This window comes from Chionomys nivalis, chromosome 7, assembly GCF_950005125.1.
Source record: "Chionomys nivalis chromosome 7, mChiNiv1.1, whole genome shotgun sequence".
NCBI classification, from domain to species: Eukaryota; Metazoa; Chordata; class Mammalia; order Rodentia; family Cricetidae; genus Chionomys; species Chionomys nivalis.
Window position 1 is genome coordinate 60,292,432 of NC_080092.1, and position 20,512 is coordinate 60,312,943.

Here is a 20,512-nt window from a genome sequence, read left to right on the forward strand (position 1 = left end):
ATGGCAATAGACTTGCATTGCCTCTCCTGCCATGTGAAAACTTGTGTGGTGGTACTTGGTTGGTCTCTTCTTCCCATTTGAGTGGCATAACTCAGGAGGCTGCAGTTTGATGGAGTGATGCTACTCAGCAGCTAGAAATGTGGGCATGCCAAGGACAGCCCAGCAGCTATGAGACTTAGTCTACCTGAGTTTCCCAAGCTTTACAGAAATTGAGTAATTGTGTTAATTTGCTTAATGGTTATGGTAGCAAAAACCTGGCAGTAGTTGAGAAATCCTACAAAGTAGGAGAAAAAAGGAGGATGGAAGATATGGAACTTGTTTAATTACTTAGCTGTTCAGAGCACTGGGGAACTAAGGAACAGAAAGTTACAGAAAATCAAATTTATCTTTGCCGTCCTTTTTAAGAAACATTATTCTAGCCAACTGTACTGGTACATTTCTAATTACAGCACTCAGATGACTGAGGCAGGAGCATTGTGTTGAGTTAGAAAGCCACCTGGGCTAAAGGGTGAGACCCTATCTCAAAAAGAGACACCTCCCTTCCCCCCCCCCCAAAATAACGGGAGGGAAAAAAAAACCTTATCATTCCATGAAACTCAGTTTTTGTCTCAGTTGCTCTTTCTCAAATTTTCTTTTTCACTTAAGATAAGCCGTGTTTGTATTTGAACTTTAAGCTTTAGTAACTCTACCCATGGTATCCTGACTTTCACTGTCATAGCTAAGTAGCAAGGACTAGTGAAGAGGGAGGTAGATGTGTGCCTCAGTTCCCAGCCCCTTTGAATTCTTACTGGTTCACAGTAGCAAAAGTTAAAGGTGTGAAGGCTGGATATTTTTTCCTCCTTCAGGATGGAAACTGTGAGTTTGTGTTCCTTCTCTGTGGTCTAGCAAAGGCTAAGAAAAAGCAGATGGATCTGGCTTTCAGTGGGATTGGTCATTGGGGTGTCCCCAGCTGTATATTATGCCTATATAGCCTGAAAGGTTCCCATTCTCTTTCTTTCTTTCTTTCTTTCTTTCTTTCTTTCTTTCTTTCTTTCTTTCTTTCTTTCTTTCTTTCTTTCTCTCTCTCTCTCTCTCTCTCTCTCTCTCTCTCTCTCTCTCTTTTTTTTTTTTTCCCAAGACAGGGTTTCTCTGTGGTTTTGGAGCCTGTCCTGGAATTAGCTCTTGTAGACCAGGCTGGCCTCGAACTCACAAAGATCCTCCTGCCTCTGCCTCCCAAGTGCTGGGATTAAAGGCGTGCGCCACCACCGCCCGGCCCGATTCTTAGCTGTTCTGACCCTTCATCTTTGAGGAGGAAGTGCACTTGTTAAACTGCTGTGTCTCTTGTATGATTTTGTAACAAACTAAGTTATGTTGAAGTTAGAGGTTTTCTTTTTTGATATTACCTTGACAAATCAAATTTTCAACTTTTAGGTTTTTTTGTTTGTTTGTTGTTGTTGTTTTTGCTTTATACTTTGAAATGGGATGTCGGTAAATAGCCTGACTGACCTATGATCATCCTGCCTCAGCTTTCTGGGTGCTGGTCTTTTTTCTTTTTTTAAATGTGTATGGTCACATGGTCATCTGTGCATCACAGGCCTGTGTGGTGCCTTCAGAGGCCAGAGAGGGCATCCGATCCCCTGGAGCTGAAATCAGAGGCAGCTGTGAGCTGCCATGTGGGATCTTGGAATCAAATCTAAATCCTTTAGATAAACAGCTAGTGCTTTTTACTGCGGAGCCATCTCTTCAGCTCCTGAGTGCTGGCCTTAGAGCCCTGTGTCTCCATGCCTAGTGCCTTTTCTTTAGTAGAGCTCCTCCTGGCCTTTGTAGTTTTCCTGGATGTGATGCTTAACTCCAGGATAAATGGGCACAGTAGAAAGAGCAGAGAGAGGTCCTGTTTCTCATGTTCTGGTAGTAAGCCTTACCTGTATAGTCATCTAGTCAAGGAGCTCTGGAGTCTGACTCCTTTCTGGGCATTCCTGTATTTCAGTGGCCTAGACAACGATGCATTAGGAAATATTTTTGAATTGTGGATTCCAATCTCTACAGACATTTCAGGTTGAAATGTCAAATTGGCCTCATCTTCACACAGTTTTCTCTCGGTGTCCCTTCCTCTCCCTGTCATTTTACATATTTCCCTTTCTTTCTTGCTATCTTCTTTGTTAGTCACCAATTCTTGATTTTTACCGGTGAGATCTGATACAACAAGTAAGGTATTTTAGTTTAGGCTTTGGTTACTACCAAGTCTCACTTATTTTCTGAAAAAGATGGGCCCAAAGAAAAGCGTGAATCATTAGAGCCATCCCAGGTATAAACAGAACTAAGCCATTGTTGCTGCAAAAACTGTATACACTCTGTTTTCTTGGCTTTGTGTTTACCTCCATTGCATGTTTTTCTGATTTCTGTATTATTTCAACTTTAACTCACCCAGTGACCACTTTATTACTTCAGTATTGCATACTTGAAGTTCTTGAGAGGAAATACATTGGTCAACTGAAAAGAATCATTGTTAGGAAAACTTTCTGTGCTAGATGCTGACCAGCCAATAGAGATCTGGCTGCTCCAAGCCAAGTGGTGCATGTCATGTAATTCAAAATGTCAGTGTTCATCAGTGACTATCCTTAGATACAAGTTTTAATTAATTTAAATTGGATTGCCATGATCTAGTGTTACCATCTAGTACTTTGGAAATGTCTTTTTTAAAAGTGTATTCATTTTTATTTTATGTAGGTGTGTGAGTGCATATATGTATATGTATTGTTGCGTGCATGTATGTATACCTGTGAGTGCCTGGTGACTGTGAAGACCAGGAATGGGTTGCAAGTAGTAGTGGTTTGTGCTCTCTCAGTCTAACAATCCCAGTAGGAAATGCCTCACCTAGTAGCTTCAGTAAAAGTGCTTAAGCTTTGGTGGTTTGTCTTGAGTCACATATCAGTTTCCAGGTCCATCACTTTAGCAAGGAAGATGGACTCTTTGGCTCTTTAGATCTTGTCATGAGCTTATGCCTAGAGCACACATGCATGGTATGAACTGAAAGGCAAGGCTGAAAGCAGGGTTTATTTCCCAGAAGAAAATTGAGCTTCCGGTACCCAAATGAAGAAAAATGGACAAGTAAGCAGGCAGAAGTAACAGAAATTCTCTACGTGCACCTTTAAAGGACCCAGAAAAGGCTGACTGTGGTGGTGTAGCCTGCAGTTCCAGCACTGGGAAGGAATTTCAAGTTCAAGACCTATATGGGACACATAGGTAGTTTGAGGCCATTCTTGGCTACCATCAGAACTTTTCTTACAAACAAATAAATAGACCCCAAAAAGATGAATCTGATACTTCCTTGCAAGGTGCAAAATAGTGTGTTTGTATGTGTATGTTTACAGAAATGTATATAACAACTATATACATTAAATTGTTTATATTTGATTCTGACACTTCCTTGCAAGGTGCAAAGTAGTGTGGGTGTGTACAGAGAAATATATGTAACTATATACATTAAATTGTTTACATTTGAGCCATGAGTGTAGTTCAACAGTAGAGCATCTGTTCACCTTGCATGAGGTCCAGGGTTCAGCACCCAGACATAACACTGCCAAGCAAAACACTGGGACATTCACACTGCTGATACTACTTCTCTTAGGAGAGTGAACGTGCTTGGAAAGTGTAGGGGACCAACATTATATTTCTGTCATTAACCTCTTTTTAAAAAAGCTTTGTAAGTAATTGAAAATGTAAAATCTAAGTATTTCAGTGGAGAGTTTCCTCTGTGAGATACTCTAGGTCTTCACAACTTTTTTTGTCTCATTAATACAGATTATAGCTTGCATTTATTTAATGCTTTCTTTACATCAGACAAACTGCATATTACATAATTTTTGTTTAAACCTCACAATAATCTTCTGAGGTAGTATTAACAATACTTAACTATCAACGGAAACTCAAACCTAGCTATCTGATAATTAACCTAACTCACTGATAATTAACCACAGGAATTGTTGTTGTTAGCATACTAGGTTTGTTGAGGTAAATAAACCCTTCCATATCTATGAACATAAACATCCAGCCAACATTTCTTTAATCTCAGCACTTAGTTAAAAGGCAGAGGCAGGAAGATCTCTGTGAGTTTGAGTCCACCTTGGTTTACACAGTGAGTTCCAGGACAGCTGGGGCTATGCAGAGAGACCCTGTCTAGGAGAAGAAAAGGAGACGAGAAGAGAGACCGAAGGAAAATGATGGAAGAAGAAAAAGGGAAGACCAGCCTGGTCTACAGAGCTAGTTCCAGGACAGGAACCAAAGCCACAGAGAAACCCTATCTCGAAAAACCAAAAAAAAAAAAAAAAAAAAAAAAAAAAAAAAAAAAAGGAGGAGGAAAGGGAAGAGAGAAAAAAAGGGAAAAAAATCCAATAAGAGTTATGAGACATTTCTCTAGATAAAATGAGTTCTTAGTTCTAAGCATCTGTTTTAAAATACAAGTCAAGATTTATACAGAATGCACTGTTATCATTGAATCAGTAGTATTCTGCTATCATACTCTCATGAAAACAGCATTCCACTGATGAGTATGTTTTGTAAAAGATTATTCTTTATACCTTACCAGTGCTTTCAGTTTATTTAATTAAAAATAGTAAAATGCAATGGGCTGGAGAGATGGCTCAGCAGTTAAGAGCACTTACTGCTCTTCCAGAGGTCCCGAGTTCAATTCCCAGCAACCACATGGTTACTCACCACCACCTGTAATGAGATCTGGCGCCCACTTCTGGCCTGCAGGCATACATGCAGACAGAACACTGTATACATAATAAATAAATATTTAAAAAAATAGTAAAATACAAAACAGCTTCCCCATACCACTCTTTATTTTCTGTCTTCTTTCCCTTTGGTTAAATGTCTCCTACGTAATTTCTTCTCATACCTTTAAAATAAAATTGGAGTTCTGATTCTGTTTTGCCTACATTTAAAACATAAATGTGATATTTTGCTTATTTTGGCATTTAATGGGGTGCTATACTTATAGGAAGGAAACTATAATATTAATGTAAGGTTTAAATTTATACAATCAAAACTTGACCGAAACCCAAATTATACTAGAATAATGATAATTTCTTAAGCAGTAAATTAAAATAAATTTTATTTTCTTAGTGTGCTTATTATTTTGCAAATAATGTGAGGATTGAAATGAGCAGGTGTTCTAGATCATTTCTGCCTGAGTATGCACAAAAGAGTAAGAGCACTATACAAACAGAGTGAGTGAGTGCTGAACACTGGTTTGAGTGCTGTGCCGCAGTCTTTTTCAGTCATACTTATGTAGAGGCTTGAAGATGTGTTTCCTTGCCAAGTGGTTGTGGAGATCAGCTCTGAAGGCGTCTCATGGTTGAGGCTACTTCCAAGGTGAGTTGTAGTTGCAGAACTTAGGTTTGTTGTGTCCTCTGGGCTCATAGTGGAAACTGAGGTCATCCCAAGATTTGAGTCTTCTGTAGAATTTTGGGTTGTTGACATTGAAATTGTTCCCATAATAGGAACACATATGAGGAGCAGGCTGATGGTGAATGAATGCTTGGTCATCATTTTCCTTGGCTTTAAAATGAATATAAAATTTAATATTCAGTTCATAAACAAATGGACAGTCATATATCCTTGATTGTGTTTATTTAGTATATTCACATAATATGAATAAGCTTTTTATTATTTATAAACAAATAGTAAGCTGCTTTCCTATACATTTTCTGATAGAAGAAAGACCTGTTTTCTGTCTAGGTTACTCACTCAGGAAAAAGCATTCTGAGTTTTAGATTAGATGAGGCATTTGAAACAATAGAATGGGGTCAGTGTGAAGAGCAGGGAAGCCGGGAAGGACAAAACAGGTTGGGAGAATAGAGTTGCCAAAGGAGCTAGAAATGAAGCAGTGACTCTTCCCTCTTCACATTTCTGTGACTTCTTGTTTAACACTTTAAGATTTAACCTTATGTCACAAATTAGAATACTACTTTTAAGTGTTTATACCAAAAATGGAAGCGGGATAACCTAAACCAAATGATATTCCCCAGTGCTGAGGGGTGGGGAAGAGCAGCTGTATTAGAATATTTCATAGCTTTTTAAAAAGAAGGAAATCTAAAATTGATTAAAATCAATCTGTCATTTTTCAACTGGGTCTATACAAGGGGCAGAGACTCCCGTCTTAAAGTGAGCAGATCTAGAGCCCAAGTTTGAATCCTAGTCCAGTGTTCTGTAGCAGATGAAGATGGAAGCACAGAACAGATTCCTATAGCAAAGGGTTAACACTGTTTCTAAAGTTAGGCCAGCTCTCTTTTAGCCTGCATTCAAATCTAATTGCTTGGTACATCTCTGATAATTCAACAGACCCCTGTTTACCATGATTAAATATTACATTTTTTAAATTCAAAGCTTAAACTTAAATTTTAGAATATATACAAGAAGTTCTAATTCATTCTAATATATAGTTAGACACTTCCAAGTTACTATTACCTTTTGATTTGGTGAAGTTTTTTTTGAAGATTTTTTAAATCAGCCCTTCTTTAGTATCCTGGAGAATGATTCTAAAAGGGAATAGAATTCTCATTCACTGCGTGCTGTTTAATATAGCAGCACCACAGTCACATGCTCAAAGCCCCGCCTCTTTGAAAATAATCAAATGAGTGTTTTCCAAACATCTAGTGTAAACAGGCTGACTTTGACAGATTAAGGAATTCAAATAAAGTATTTGTAAAATCTCTGTATTTAAAGGATCCTGTGAATACCTCACGGTAGTTATTCTTTCTGTATAAACCCTAATGGATTGCTTCATTGGATTGACTCAACTAAATGAGTATATAATTTTGCTTTGTGAGTATCATGATTTTAAATCAAGTAAGAATGTTAAAGATGAAGATTTAAAAATAATTGAAGAATTTTACATTTTAGGAGGTTAAATGTTGGTAAGTAAAGGTAAAAGCAGCCTCTTAGGTAAGAAGTTAAACTGTGTTCGTGTGGAACTTTAAAAGGATTACACATGGAAGTGGTAGTGTGATCCTCAGTTCACAAAAATTTTGCTTTTTTAAAAAAAAGAATATTAAAACACCTATCTGATGAGATTAAGAAAATTCTTTAAAGGAAACTTGTGTTTTAATCAGTTTTTCCTAGATGAGGGAAGTTGGGCTGTGTTTGCTAATAGAGTCACTGTACTGGCATGCACTGAGTACAGCAAGGATGGACAGTGGTGTTAACACACAAGGAAGTCACTGCATAAGTGGCAGAAGAACAAGTCGATGCATGTTCCTTACTTTACTCTATTGTGAATATTTTTTCTGCTTTTGAATGAATAGGCAAATGCGTCCCTTAACGGAGGGTAGTTGTGGTCATACAAAGGAAATAAACAAAAGAAGCCTCTTGGCAACCAGAGTAAATTTTATAAATCAGATGACTAAGACAATGCCTGTTACCATACCTTACCTACTTGCTTGCTCATTCTGTGGATTAACTCTGGGGAATATACTTGAAATGGTTGTAATGATGTTTTGTCCTGAGCTGACTATGGTCCTATAATTAATTGTTTTTCTAATCCTGACCTTACGGATTTATCCTTTTTCTTTCTTTCTCCCTCTCCTCCTCACTCCCCTTCCCTTCCTCCTCCCCTCCCCCTCTCCCTTCTACTCCCTCACATCCTCCCTTTCCTTTTTTCCCCCTTTGAGACAGAATCTCCCTAAGTATCTTAGATGGCCTTGAGTTCATCAACTTCAGAGTGCTGAGATTACAGTGTGAACAGCCATGCCTGGCTAGTCAACTTATCGTTGTACTTCTAACCACTCAGCTTTACCTTAAGTCAGTATTTTGTCCTTCTTGTTTTTCTCATAATCAATCAATCAATCAATCAATCAGTCAATCAATCTCTCTCTCTCTCCCTCTCTGCTTTTTTTATTTTTTTTTTTTTGAGTTAGGTTCTCACTGTATAGCCCTGGCTCTTCTCAAAATTTATTAATTGCATTTTATCATCTAGCCAAACGGCTAGTTTACTAACCCTGAATTTCTCATCTGCTCTTTTTTTATTAATCTTAATGCTCCTAAACAAGCAAAAATTATTTGCCATTAGCCTTTAAAGTTCTCCATATTGTTACTCCATCTGAACTATTTCCTTCCTTGCTCAGAATTCCTTCTGTGAAGGCCTCTGTTGCCAGTACCCTTTTTTTAAATGTATGAACCTTCCCTGAGTCTATAGAGAAGAATTAGTGATTTTAGGACTTTGCAGTTATCAGAGTCTGGATTTTTTTTCTCCCCATTGTCTTCTGGCTTTGTTGTGATCAGGCATTTTCTCTACCTTCTAGCATAGGAAGTAGTTACTTTAAATAGGAGCCAATAAGCACTGGAATTAATTGAAAACCCATCAATTTCATCAGGTCTATCAACTGATATCATTAGTAATGTCTAAAGTAGCAACTATTTGGTTATTTGACTTTTTTCCATTGTATCATGAATATAAATTAGTCATATGCCTAAATTAAGATCTCACTTTTCCTTTCTAGTTCCTGTTTTATGGATCATATGCATATTTATCTCTGACAATCTAAAGTTAAATCAGTAAAAGTTTGACACCCAAATTATTTGAAACACTTTACATGGGTTGGTATGAGACTCGGACTTAGTCTATTTGTGCTTCTTGCCTCCTTTGAACATATTGTCATACAACCTAGCAGCCTTTACTTAAGTGGTACCATGTAGCTGAGTTCTGGAGACATGAGGGGTGTGACTTTCTGGGGAGCCTATTTCTGTTCACTCTAGACAAAGAGGAAAATGACAGACCAAAGGAGGTATTCTGTCTAAGGTGAGCTTGATAAACTAGTGAGCTTATAGTATTATAGGAATATTAGTGACCCAGTCTTCAGCATCATACACACACACAAAGCCCACTCTAGTATCGGTGATGAATCTAAAACTTTCAACGCTGGATTCTTCTCGCTCCAGCAACTACTTCCTCCTTGTATTTTGTTGAAGTAGGGGAGTGGGGTTCCTGAAATTTCCCGTCCTCCACATGAGAATGTTTAATGGGTCCATTTTCATGAGGGTGATCACCACTGTGCTGATTCAAATTGGCAATAATCACATCCAACCCAGAGGAAACTGCACATATACATCGCTTTCAGGCCTAGTTTTGATTTTTTCACTAGCTCTCCAGAGGTTCAATGGAGGGCATCTCCAAAACCCTAGAAGATAGTAGATTTAGAAGGCGTTAGAGAGATGATAAATAAGCTTTTGTTGTCATCACTGGTGATATTTGAGGCCTATTTATAATAGAAACCCACCTGTGCTAACTGTGTGCTGGATATTGCATTGTTCTACTTTTTCTCCTGCTTTCTACCTGAAAGGCTGATCTGTGTAGAGCTCTATTGGTCTTTTCTCATCTCTGCATTCCAGTTGACCAATAGAGAATACAAGGAGACTGAAGAAAGAAAGGGTAGGTGGAGATGGTGCTCTCTTGGTCACCGGGGTCTAATTACATCCCTCCATGAGATGATGGTTTTGTTGGGCAACCTTCTCTATTATATCTGCTTTCTGGTAACTGCTCTATTTCAACGGGTGTTTGTGAACCTTTTGTATTATCTTAGGACCTCCTTTATCCTTTTTATGGAGTCTCATGAATCCTAGTTTGAGTGTTCTACCTACTAGAATTATTACTTCTCTACAGCTTATGTACTCTATAAAGTCTGAACTGTTCTGAATTCATAAATGCATCTTGCTCCAAGGATTTCAAATCAGGTATTGAGGTTTATATTGGGGTTAAGCCCCACTAAACCTCTCAGGATTCAGAAGAATCACTATAGCAGATGAAAACTGGCCAAGATATCTGAGGGTAAACAAAACAAATTAGCTCACATAAATCCTTTTATCATGTCCCATTTATTCTTTCTGTGCGCTCTCTAATGCTTTTTTGATGTTTCCTCTTCAATATTCCTTGCTGTTTCTCTTTGCTGTTCCTTGCTGTTCTTTCTGCTGTTCTTTGCTGCTCCTTGCTGTTCTACCCATCCCACAAGGTTGCCTGTTCATATACACAAACAGAGATAGTTAGCAATTCCATAGGCGATAACAATAGTATCAAGCTTGTGTTTTACAGAATCACAAAAATAGGTAAATCTGACAAGGAGGTGCATTAAGTCTTAGAGGGGGAGGCATGGCTGGGAAGCTCCCAGGCAGATACCAGGAGGATTAATTAAGAATCAATACAAAATTCTAAGAAGTTGTTTTTGTGTACTAACTACATTTCTTAAGTGTAACTAATTAAAGCTAGAAGTTTGTTTTAATAATTGTAGATAACGTAGCAGTGATTTTGCACTTTTTGAGCACTTCCGCTTCCTTCCCCAGTGGCTGGGAACACAGCATTGTGGTAACCATAGAAACCTGCGGGCCAAGGGAGGAAGGTGAAAGTGCTTGATTTGCATCAGCCTCTTGCTAGCTGAATTAAAGGAAATTTCTTTGGAGGCTTTGCTTACAGCTCCAGCAGGGTGCCTGCCAGCACTCAGAAGAAGTAATTTTTTTTCCTCTGGGGCTGGTTTAGCAACTCAAAAGAAGCCTTTTTCCTGTGTCTCTAGGGTAAAGGCACAAACAGTTAATCTCATGGGCTATGATTTTATGTTAATTGAAAACATAATGAAAGGGTTAGTAGATTCCACCTTCCTGAGTCTGCTGCTAGAGAATTCAGGGCCACCAAGACCTGTTTATCAGTAAGAGCAGACATACTGTCTCTTTGCTCAGTGCCTATTCCTTAGGGTTCCTTTCTTGTCAGAGTCCTGTCAATAAGGGTAATTGTAGGAGATTGGGTTTATGTAGATTTGACTGTGAGAGCAAAGGTTTGGCTGAGTGACTGCTTTCAAACCAAGGCCCCATAATGTGGAGAAAGTCATCCAGTGGCTAATACAGGAAAAGTCAGATTTAAAGAATGATTTATATACTGCTAGGATATTTTGGGATGAATCCCATTATGAAAGGAAGAAATGTCATGATTTCATAAGATTTCTACAGAATTGACAGTGACTATCCGAAAGACAAGTATTCCCAAAGCTCTGCAAATCAGGTTCTCCACCAGATCATACTACTTTAGGTCTGTTGTGGTCTGCCAGCTGTACTTTTACTGTATAGTCTTGTGGATCACATCAATCAGGATTATAGATCTATACTAAATTTTCAGGTTTATTGTATCAATAACAAGATTTCTATAGACCTTATTAGAATGCCCAAGGTATGGCAAGTAGGTCGAGCCACCATTAGTTTAAGAATCTTGTATATCCTTGGGCATTGTGTTGCCTGCCTTTAACCCCCAGCATTCAAGAGGCACTGGGAGATGGACATTCATGAGTTTGAGGCCAGACTTGTCTACATAGTAAATACAAGGCTAACCAGGCCAACATAGTGAGATTCTATCTCAGAAACCAAACAGACTGGAAATGTAACCCAGTAGTTCACACTTGCTCCTCTGGCAAAGCATCTACTTTGGTTACCAATACCCACATGGTGGCTTACAACCACCTGCAACTTCAGTTCCAGGGAATCTGGCCTCTGCAAACTCCTGCATGCACATGACATGTATATATATGTGTGTGTGTGTGTGTGTGTGTGTGTGTACTCTGACAAGCAAACACACATAACAAATAATAAGTACATATTAAACAAAATTTGAAAAAGCAGTCTTGTAATTTAAAAAAAAATTTTGTATTTAGAGCTGGGGTCTGGGGATTAGTAAGCAATTAGTTTCCATACTTGAATTACATTAATTGGCTCATTTCGTAGATATTTCCAGAGCTTTCTATAGGTCTTTAATATTGATTATTCTATAACCCCTACGAAAATGGAGGAATGCAATGAATAAAATCATCTGACTAATCACAAATTTTACATATCAGCTTTTTGAGAATTCTAAATTATAGTTACAGTGCTCTAGAAACCAATCAGAGCCAGGTTTCTCTCTTGTAACTTTTCTTTTTTGGTCTTTGGGGGTTTTGTCTCAGGAAAAAAAAAACTTGGCTCTTACCTCAAGTGGTATTTGTTTGTAACTTTTTGAAATTAAATCAACCTTTCTTTTTAAAAATGTTAGTAACTGCCAGGCGGTGGTGGCGCACGCTTTTAATCCCGCACTCGGGAGGCAGAGGCAGGTGCATCTCTGGGAGTTCGAGGCCAGCCTGGTCTACAAGAGCTAGTTCCAGGACAGGCACCAAAGCTACAGAGAAACCCTGTCTCGAAAAACCAAAAAAAATGTTAGTAACTCTTATACCATGTATATGATCACTATACCAAGGCTTCATGTTTCTTTTAAATAGAATTTTTAATGTTTAGAAACTAATTTACATATACCTGGTTTTTAAATTTTATTCTTGAAAACTACAGCGAAACCCTGTCTTGAGAAACCAAAAAAAGAAAACCAACTCATAAATTTTATTCTTGTTATTTTTTAAGTTTTGTATAGGTGTGTATGTATGTGCATGTGAACTGTCACACATTAGTGCAGGTGCCCTCAGAGGTCAGAGGCATCAGATCTGTTGGAGTTGTACATAGTGTGTGAACCTCCTGACTTGGGTTCTGAGAATCAAATTTGGGTTCTCTGGAAATTTGGGTTCAACTGTTGAACCATCTCTCCAGCTGCCAGGATTATATCATGCCTCAAGTGTTTTTGGTTTGGTTTTGATTTTACTATTAGTTTGTTGGGTTTTTTTGAAATACGTTTTTTTTTCCTTTTTTTTAAAACTTTTTAAATTTATTATGTATACAATATTCTGTCTGCATATATGCCTGCAGGCCAGAAGAGGGCACAAGACCTCATTATAGGTGATTGTGAGTCACCATGTGGTTGTTGGGAATTGAACTCTGGACCTTTGGAAGAGCAGGTCAGTGCTCTTAACCTCTGAGCCATCTCTCCAGCCCCTCCTTTTTTTTTTAATTGATTTTTATTGAGCTCTACATTTTTCTCTGCTCCCCTCTCTGCCTCTTCCCTCCCCCCTTCAACCCTCCCCCAAAGTTCCCATGCTCCCAATTCACTCAGGAGATCTTGTCTTTTTTTACATCCCATGTAGATTAGATCTATGTAAGTCTCTCTTAGTATCCTCATTGTTGTGTAAGTTCTCTGGGATTGTCATTTGTAGGCTGGTTTTCTTTGCTTTATGTTTAAAAACGCGTATGAGTGAGTTTTAAAAATGATGCAAAATCCCCGGGCGGTTCCCGAGCGGCCCGCCCAAGATTCCTGGGCTGTTCCTGGAGCAGCTAGCGGCAGGAAATGCTGGCGGGTCCCAGGTGGCAATAGGTAGCCAGTCCCAAGGCAGAGACCGGCAGGCAGCGGGCTCTGGGAGCAGCTGCCGGTTCCCGGTATTGCTAGCTGTGTTGTGCTGACCTCTAATCTAGGCTGTTGCTTTAGCATCCTTTCACATTTCTTCCAAAGTGATCTCTTTCTTTATGGCCATGGTTATATATGTACTTTAGGTAGAACATTTTATTTTATGTGCTCCTGTGAACTAAGATTTCATATGTAAGGAATTCATTTCCCATTTCTGAGATTTTTGCCACATCTTCATAGCTATCAATACCATTATTTTCTCAGTTTTTATTGACTGTTTTTTTTTTTAAGGTTTATTTATTTATACAGTATCCTGCCTGTAGGCCAGAAGAGGGCACCAGACCCCATTACAGATGGTTGTGAGCCACCATGTGGTTGCTGGGAATTGAACTCAGGTCCTCTGGAAGAGCAGTCAATTCTCTTAACTACTGAGCCATTTCTCCAGCCCTTATTGACTGTTTTTTAAAGAAGAAAATGTGTATTGTACATGAAAAACTAGAAAACAAAAAGTAACAAGGCTTGGAATAGTAGCACACACCTTTAATCACAGCACTCTAGGGGCAGAGATAGATTTCTGTGCCTGGGCTGCATGTATAGTTCCAGGCCACCCAGGGCTACATAGTGATAACGGTCTTCAAAAAAAAATTTTTTTTTGCCGGGCGGTGGTGGCACACGCCTTTAATCCCAGCACTTGGGAGGCAGAGGCAGGCGGATCTCTGTGAGTTCGAGACCAGCCTGGTCTACAAGAGCTAGTTCCAGGACAGGCTCCAAAACCACAGAGAAACCCTGTCTCGAAAAACAAAACAAAACAAAACAAAAATTTTTTTTAAAGTGTTGAACCATTATATACCTATTTTTATACCATCTAACATGTATGTGCCACACTTAAAGCATGTCTAATTGTAAGCCTTTGTTCCTTAGTATCTCATACACATCCTTCCATAGATGTATGCTCACCTTACTCTAAGATTGCTTAGCTAAAGCAGGATGTCAGAAGCTTCTTTGGTAAGAGGCTGTGTGCTGGCCTTAGGCTCTTGAGGTCTGGCTCCTAGTAGGTATGTGTGAGCGTGGATACACATGGAAGGAAGGGATTATCAGGCCAGTTGTCAAGAAGCCTCTAGAGCATCAGTTCTCAACCTTGGGGTCACATATTTGATAGAGCTACCTGTCAGATATTTATGATTCATAGCAACAACAAGCTTATAGTTATGGTGTAGCAATGAAGTAGTTTTATGGTTGGGGTCACCACAACATGAAGAAAGGGTCACAACAATAGGAAGGTTGAGGAACACTGCTCTAGAAGCTGGCAAAGCAGCAGAGTGTGCTCGTAAGGCTTAAAATGTCAAACACACATCTGGTATTACCACTGTGTGATAATAAAGTACCGCTAAAACTGTTTTCCAGCTGGTTGTTAATGTCATGGTAGAGTACTTGTTAATCATCATGGTGCATGGTAACATCTATAAAAGAATGTTCTATACTTGATACCTTGTCCCTCACCTTTGCTCAGTTCCACAGACCACCTCACCAGTGTCCTCTGACGGCCCTGGCAGACTACCATGCCTTCCATTAATAAGGGCAAACTTGAGCTTTTCACTCGGTTTATCTCAGTAACATGAGTCTGAGTCTTGTAAGCAAGATTGCTCTCCCAAAATAAGGTTGTATGTATGCATCACTGATTATAAAATTTACCCTTTTAAAGTACAGTTTCATGGATTTTAGCATATTTTAAAACTGCTAATCAGTTTTAAAGAGTTTGATCACCCCCAAATAAACCTTAAAACCATTAATAAGCACCCTCATTTCCTCCCTCTTCCTAGCACCTGACCACTGCTAATCTGCTTTGTGTCTCTATGGATTGCATACCATAGATATTTCATAAAAGTTAATCATACAGAATATGTTCCTTTGTGGCTTACTTCACACATATTTTCAAGGTTTCTTTGTGTTGTATTGTGAAAATTTCATTTCGTTTTGTATCTGACCAATATTCCATTGTATTACTATAGCACAGTTTATTCTTCTGTTATCTAGTTATAATATTCCATTGTATTACTATAGCACAGTTTATTCTTCTGTCATCTAGTTATAAAACGTTCTCTACTTCTTGGTTATTGTGCATAGCACTGCTGACACTTCAGTGTGTTTGTGTGGGATCTGTGTTTCCAGGTGTGTGTGTGTGTGTGTGTGTGTGTGTGTGTGTGTGTGGAGAGAGAGAGAGAGAGAGAGAGAGAGAGAGAGAGAGAGAGAGAGAGAGAGAGAAAGAAGTGGAGTTGTTGAAACATGGTAATCAATCATTAACCTCTGAGAACCTGACTATCTTTTCCCAAGTGCACATGCTATTCATTTTACTTTTCTACATAGTGCATGAGAGTTCTAGATTCTCCACACCCTGACCACATGCTTGCTGTTAGCTGTTTGTCTAGGCAAATTATGGTAAATCCTTCCTCCTTCTGTTTCTAAATTGTACGTGTTCCTAGGTTTTGCATATCTTTATGTGGATACACAAGAAATCTAGCATAGTAAATGGAATGTCATGGAACAAGTGTAACAGGCAGACCTCTGGTTTGTTCGTTGTATCGTGTTTGAGATGCGGACTTGCTTTATTACCCAGACTGATCTTTTTTTTTAATTTATTTATTATTTATGATGTATACAATATTCTGTCAGTGTGTATGCCTGCAGGCCAGAAGAGGGCACCATACCTCATTACAGGTGGTTGTGAGCCACCATGTGGTTGCCGGGAATTGAACTCAGGACCTTTGGGAGAGCAGGCAATGCTCTTAACCACTGAGCCATCTCTCCAGCCCACCCAGACTGATCTTGAAGTCAGGATCCTGGCTCTGTCTCCTGAGTGCTAGGATTATAGATGTTGCCACCAAGCCTAATCTTACCAATTTTTAATGATACACAATAATATTAATTATTCATTGATAGCATTTAAACTTGCTCATTTAAACTGCAGATGTACATGGTTTTATTTGAGAAAAGAATACTTAATTTAATATTAATGATTAGAATTGGAGTTCTAGCTAGGCGTGGTGTTGCACACTTATAATCCCAGTTTGAAACAGAAAACAAGAGTTCAAGCACAGCCTGGTCAATTTATGTAGATTCCACATCTTTTTTTTTTTAAAGACAGGGTTTCTGTGTCCTGGAACTAGCTCTTATAGACCACACTGCCCTTGAACTCACAGAGATCCACCTGCCTCTGCTTCCCAAGTGCTGGGATTAAAGGCGTATACTACCACCGTCTGGCAATTCTGCATCTTTTAAAAATGGAGGAAAGCAAAGTAGAATTGAAGTTCTAAAGCGAGCCGGGAGAGTTCTTAAGTGGTTATCTTTTCTGTAACCCTTGGTATGTTCTAACTTAAGACTTGTTCTTTAAAGGTGGTTAGTGGTTATAATCCAGCTGCTGCTCTATTAAAAACAGGTGTTCAACTACTTATAGGGTTAAAATCTGCCTTTTACTGGCAGTGGTGGCATACTCCTTTAATCCCAGCAATCAGGGGGATCTCTGTGAGTTTGAGGCCAGCCAGGGAAACACAGAGAAGCCCTATTTCCAAAAGCAAAAAAACAAAACAAAAGCAAAAAAAAAATTTTAACTTAAAAACTGGTTGTTTTGATGAAATAGACAAAAATTTAGGTATATCCCATGGTATACTTAAAATTAAAATCTATTACTAGTCATTTTATTATTTATATGTGAAAATATTTTTTCCTAGTTTCAAATAACTCCTTGATTTTCCAATTAATTTGTTTGAAGGAAACTTTGAGTTTTACAGTGTGTCTGTAAATTCATACTTAATGCCGTATAGCTTCCTGATACAACTTAAAGTCAAGACAAAGGATTTGATATGATGTTTTAGAAAAACCATGCCATGACGAAGCATTAGCCCATGCAGTTAGATGAAATTTATTTTTAAACATTTAATTGTCTTTGGTATGAGGAAATACAGTTGAATATTGGGTGTCTACACAATAGAGCTGGTAATGGCTATGGCCGTGTGCCAGACACTTTTATACTTCATCATATCTCAGATGTGTTAGTGGTCACAGAAGCTTTGGTTGGCAGATGATAGCTTTCCCAGTGGTTATTGTGGTATATGGCTTCTTTGTTTTTCCTTACTGATGATTGGGTGTTTCCCCTTCTCTCTACTTGATGAAAAGCCATTAAATCTGAGCTTATTTTTTGTTGAGCAAGCATTTGGTAGTCATTCAAACTCCTTCTGCCATAGCAGTGTTCATTTTGTTTGAACTGTGACTATGGACAACAAGATAATGCAGAATAAAAAATTGTACTTCCTGATGTGATTAGCCTGATGGCCTGAGTTCAGATCCTCAGAACCCACATAAAAGCAGTGGCGTACATACAGCTGTACTCCCAGCACTCCTGGGAAGATGGAAGGGGGAAACCAGTTAGACTAACATGTGCAGCACAGTAACAGACAACAGGAAAGACCCTAACTCAAACATGGTAGAACCAGGACCAGCAGCTGAGGTTATCTGACCTCTCTACAGCTGTATGTACACACACACACACACACTCACACGTTTTAAATTAGATCATATTTTCTATGAGATAAACAACGAATCAGCTATTTGAAGTATAACTGTGAAAAGAAGATTATGTGCCATTGTGGGTTCAATCATTTCTCTTTGTGAGCTCATTAATGACCTCACATTTCTTCCACAGGTTTAGATCTGGGCAGATGGCTCAGCAGTTACCAACACTGGCTACTCTTACAAAAGATCTAGGTTCAATTCTCAGCACCTACATGGCAGCTCTCTATTGTCTGTAACTCCCATTCCAAGGAATCTAATGCCTTCTTCTGGCTCACTGAGTACCGGGCATACATAGTAAACAAAAATACACACAGGCAAAACATTCATAAATAGCCGGGCGGTGGTGGCGCACGCCTTTAATCCCAGCACTTGGGATGCAGAGGCAGGCGGATCTCTGTGAGTTCGAGACCAGCCTGGTCTACAGAGCTAGTTCCAGGACAGGCTCCAAAACCACAGAGAAACCCTGTCTCGAAAAAACCAAAAAAAAAAATTCATAAATATAAAACAGAATAAAATTACTGAAGGCTTGTGTAGCTTCCCCAAAGTGATTAATGCATTTTATTTAAACCATGCCTTGACCAGAAATTGATGTTGGATGTTGTTTTTTATTACTCTCCATCTTGTTTTCGAAACATGTTTTTTCTCTGGCTCTGGAGCTTACTGGTTTGGCTGAACTGACTGACCAGACAAACCCCCAGGATCCTCCTGTCTCCTTCCTAGGGCTCGTAGTACAGCATACTGCCACACCTAGTTTCTTATGTCCCTGGATCCAAATTCAGGTCTTCGTGCTTGCTCAGAAAACACTTTACTGAGTGAAGAACCATCTCCCCAGACCCTAACCCAGTTCTTAAAACACCCCTGTAGAATTTATATGCTTTAAACTACTTTAAACAGATCACTATCAGTTAACAGGATAGCAGGCTTTAAATGACAAAATTTACTCCTGTTCCTTGATTAAACTACAATGCACAGCTGAACAATTTTGCTGTTTATGTTATGTGTGCATGTTGATTTCTGTGCTTTGTGAGTAGCCTCAACAAATTCAGAATCTCAAGCCAGGGATTCTGATGAAGAAAATCAGCCTTTTTTTAAATCTAGTATTTCCCACCTAGTTCTTCTGTACATTTTAGTGAATGAAAGAGTTGAACCCAAATGGCTTTTCTTAAAAGTTGAGTTTCTTAAAGACCTCACTTTGCTCTACAGTTTTCAGCGAGTGAAACAAATGAATCTGCTTAACACATTAGTACACTGAGGTGGCAGTAGGTTTCACTCCCTGGCTGACTTCATTTGAGCAATTCACTCTACTAAAATGTTCAGGAATTTTCAGAATTAATAATAATTAGCACCTATCTAGAATTGGTTCACATGTAAACTCTACAGTACCTTGAACTAATTTCTTGCATGGCAAGTAGTACCCTAACCAGAGCCGTCATTCTGATTTTATTTCTCTCCTGAGAGGAGTGGTCTTGGTAAGTTGCCCAGGCTGACTTTGAACTTGTAATCCTTTTAAGTAGTAGATACTATAAGTTTATTCTACTACACTTGACTTCCTTCATTCTTAACTTTTCTTTTATCTCCCTCAGGACTTTGCTTTGACCTAAGTAGAAGAACCATAGATTCTAGAGTAGACTTGGCTTGTTGTAAGTAGGCTATCATTAGTGCATTGGTCACATCTTTGATCTGTTCTTCTTGTTAGGCAGGACTTCAGATAAAGATAGTTAATAAAAGAAACTTGAAAGAAATAACATCAAAACTGAAATACAAAGGATGAATAGGGTTGCCAAAATAAGAAGAGGGGCATATGGCATCCAGGAAAGCCTGGTGGCCAAAGAGAGCATGTGAATGTTGAGACATGTTGGTTTACTTGGTTGACATGAGGCTATATGAGGATGCAGAGTTTTGGCTCATAGCTGAGTTACTCTCTAAACGAATCTTGCCATTGTGTGATATGGCTATTATATTGTCTTCCCTAGTACTGATTTTATTCCATAAGCTTTTTAAATTGTTATTTTAAGAATTATAAGATAGCACATATTTTTATTGTCTTTCTTGGTTATATGGCTGGCCATATTCTCATATTTATTATCTTGTTTTCTGTGTTGTAAACATTCTGTTTTTATCATTTACCCAGTACTGGTAATTTTTTTTATACTCACAGTCTCCTTTATAGTATTCTATTTTAATATTTTCATCAGGTTTAATGTTCTAAAATAAGGAATTCAGGTTTATATTGGCAAATTTATTGACAATTTCTTTTTAGTTCACTTTGTGGCATGTATCACATGAATTTAATGTTAAAATGAAGTGTCTACCTATTTCCTTATATTTTTATATTTTATGTCTATGAATGTTTTTTGCCTGTGTTTATGTATGTGTACTACATGTGTGCCTGGTGCTCAAGGAGGTCTTTAGAGGGTGTCAGATCCCTTATAATTCCAATTATGGGTGGTTGTGAGCTACCTTTAGGTGCTAGGAGTCAAATTCGGATTGTTGGTGAGAGCAACAAGAGCTCTTAACCACTGATCCGTCTCTCTAGTGTGTGTCTTCCAATTTCCCTGCACTGTTCATTAAATCTTTCCTTATCCTTTTGAGCTCTCATTCTTTTTTATCCCAAAGTTAACAATGTTTAATTAATGGTGTGTACTAGGCACTATTTTAAGCATTGTGTCACCTTAT

The 20,512-nt window shown here is 38.5% G+C and overlaps 1 protein-coding gene across 6 annotated transcripts in view; it reads left to right on the plus strand.

The window, feature by feature from the left end:
- Nf1 (neurofibromin 1) overlaps positions 1-20,512 on the plus strand; it is a 258,116-nt gene that overhangs the window by 135,199 nt on the left and 102,405 nt on the right. The gene's annotated exons all lie outside the window — the stretch shown is intronic.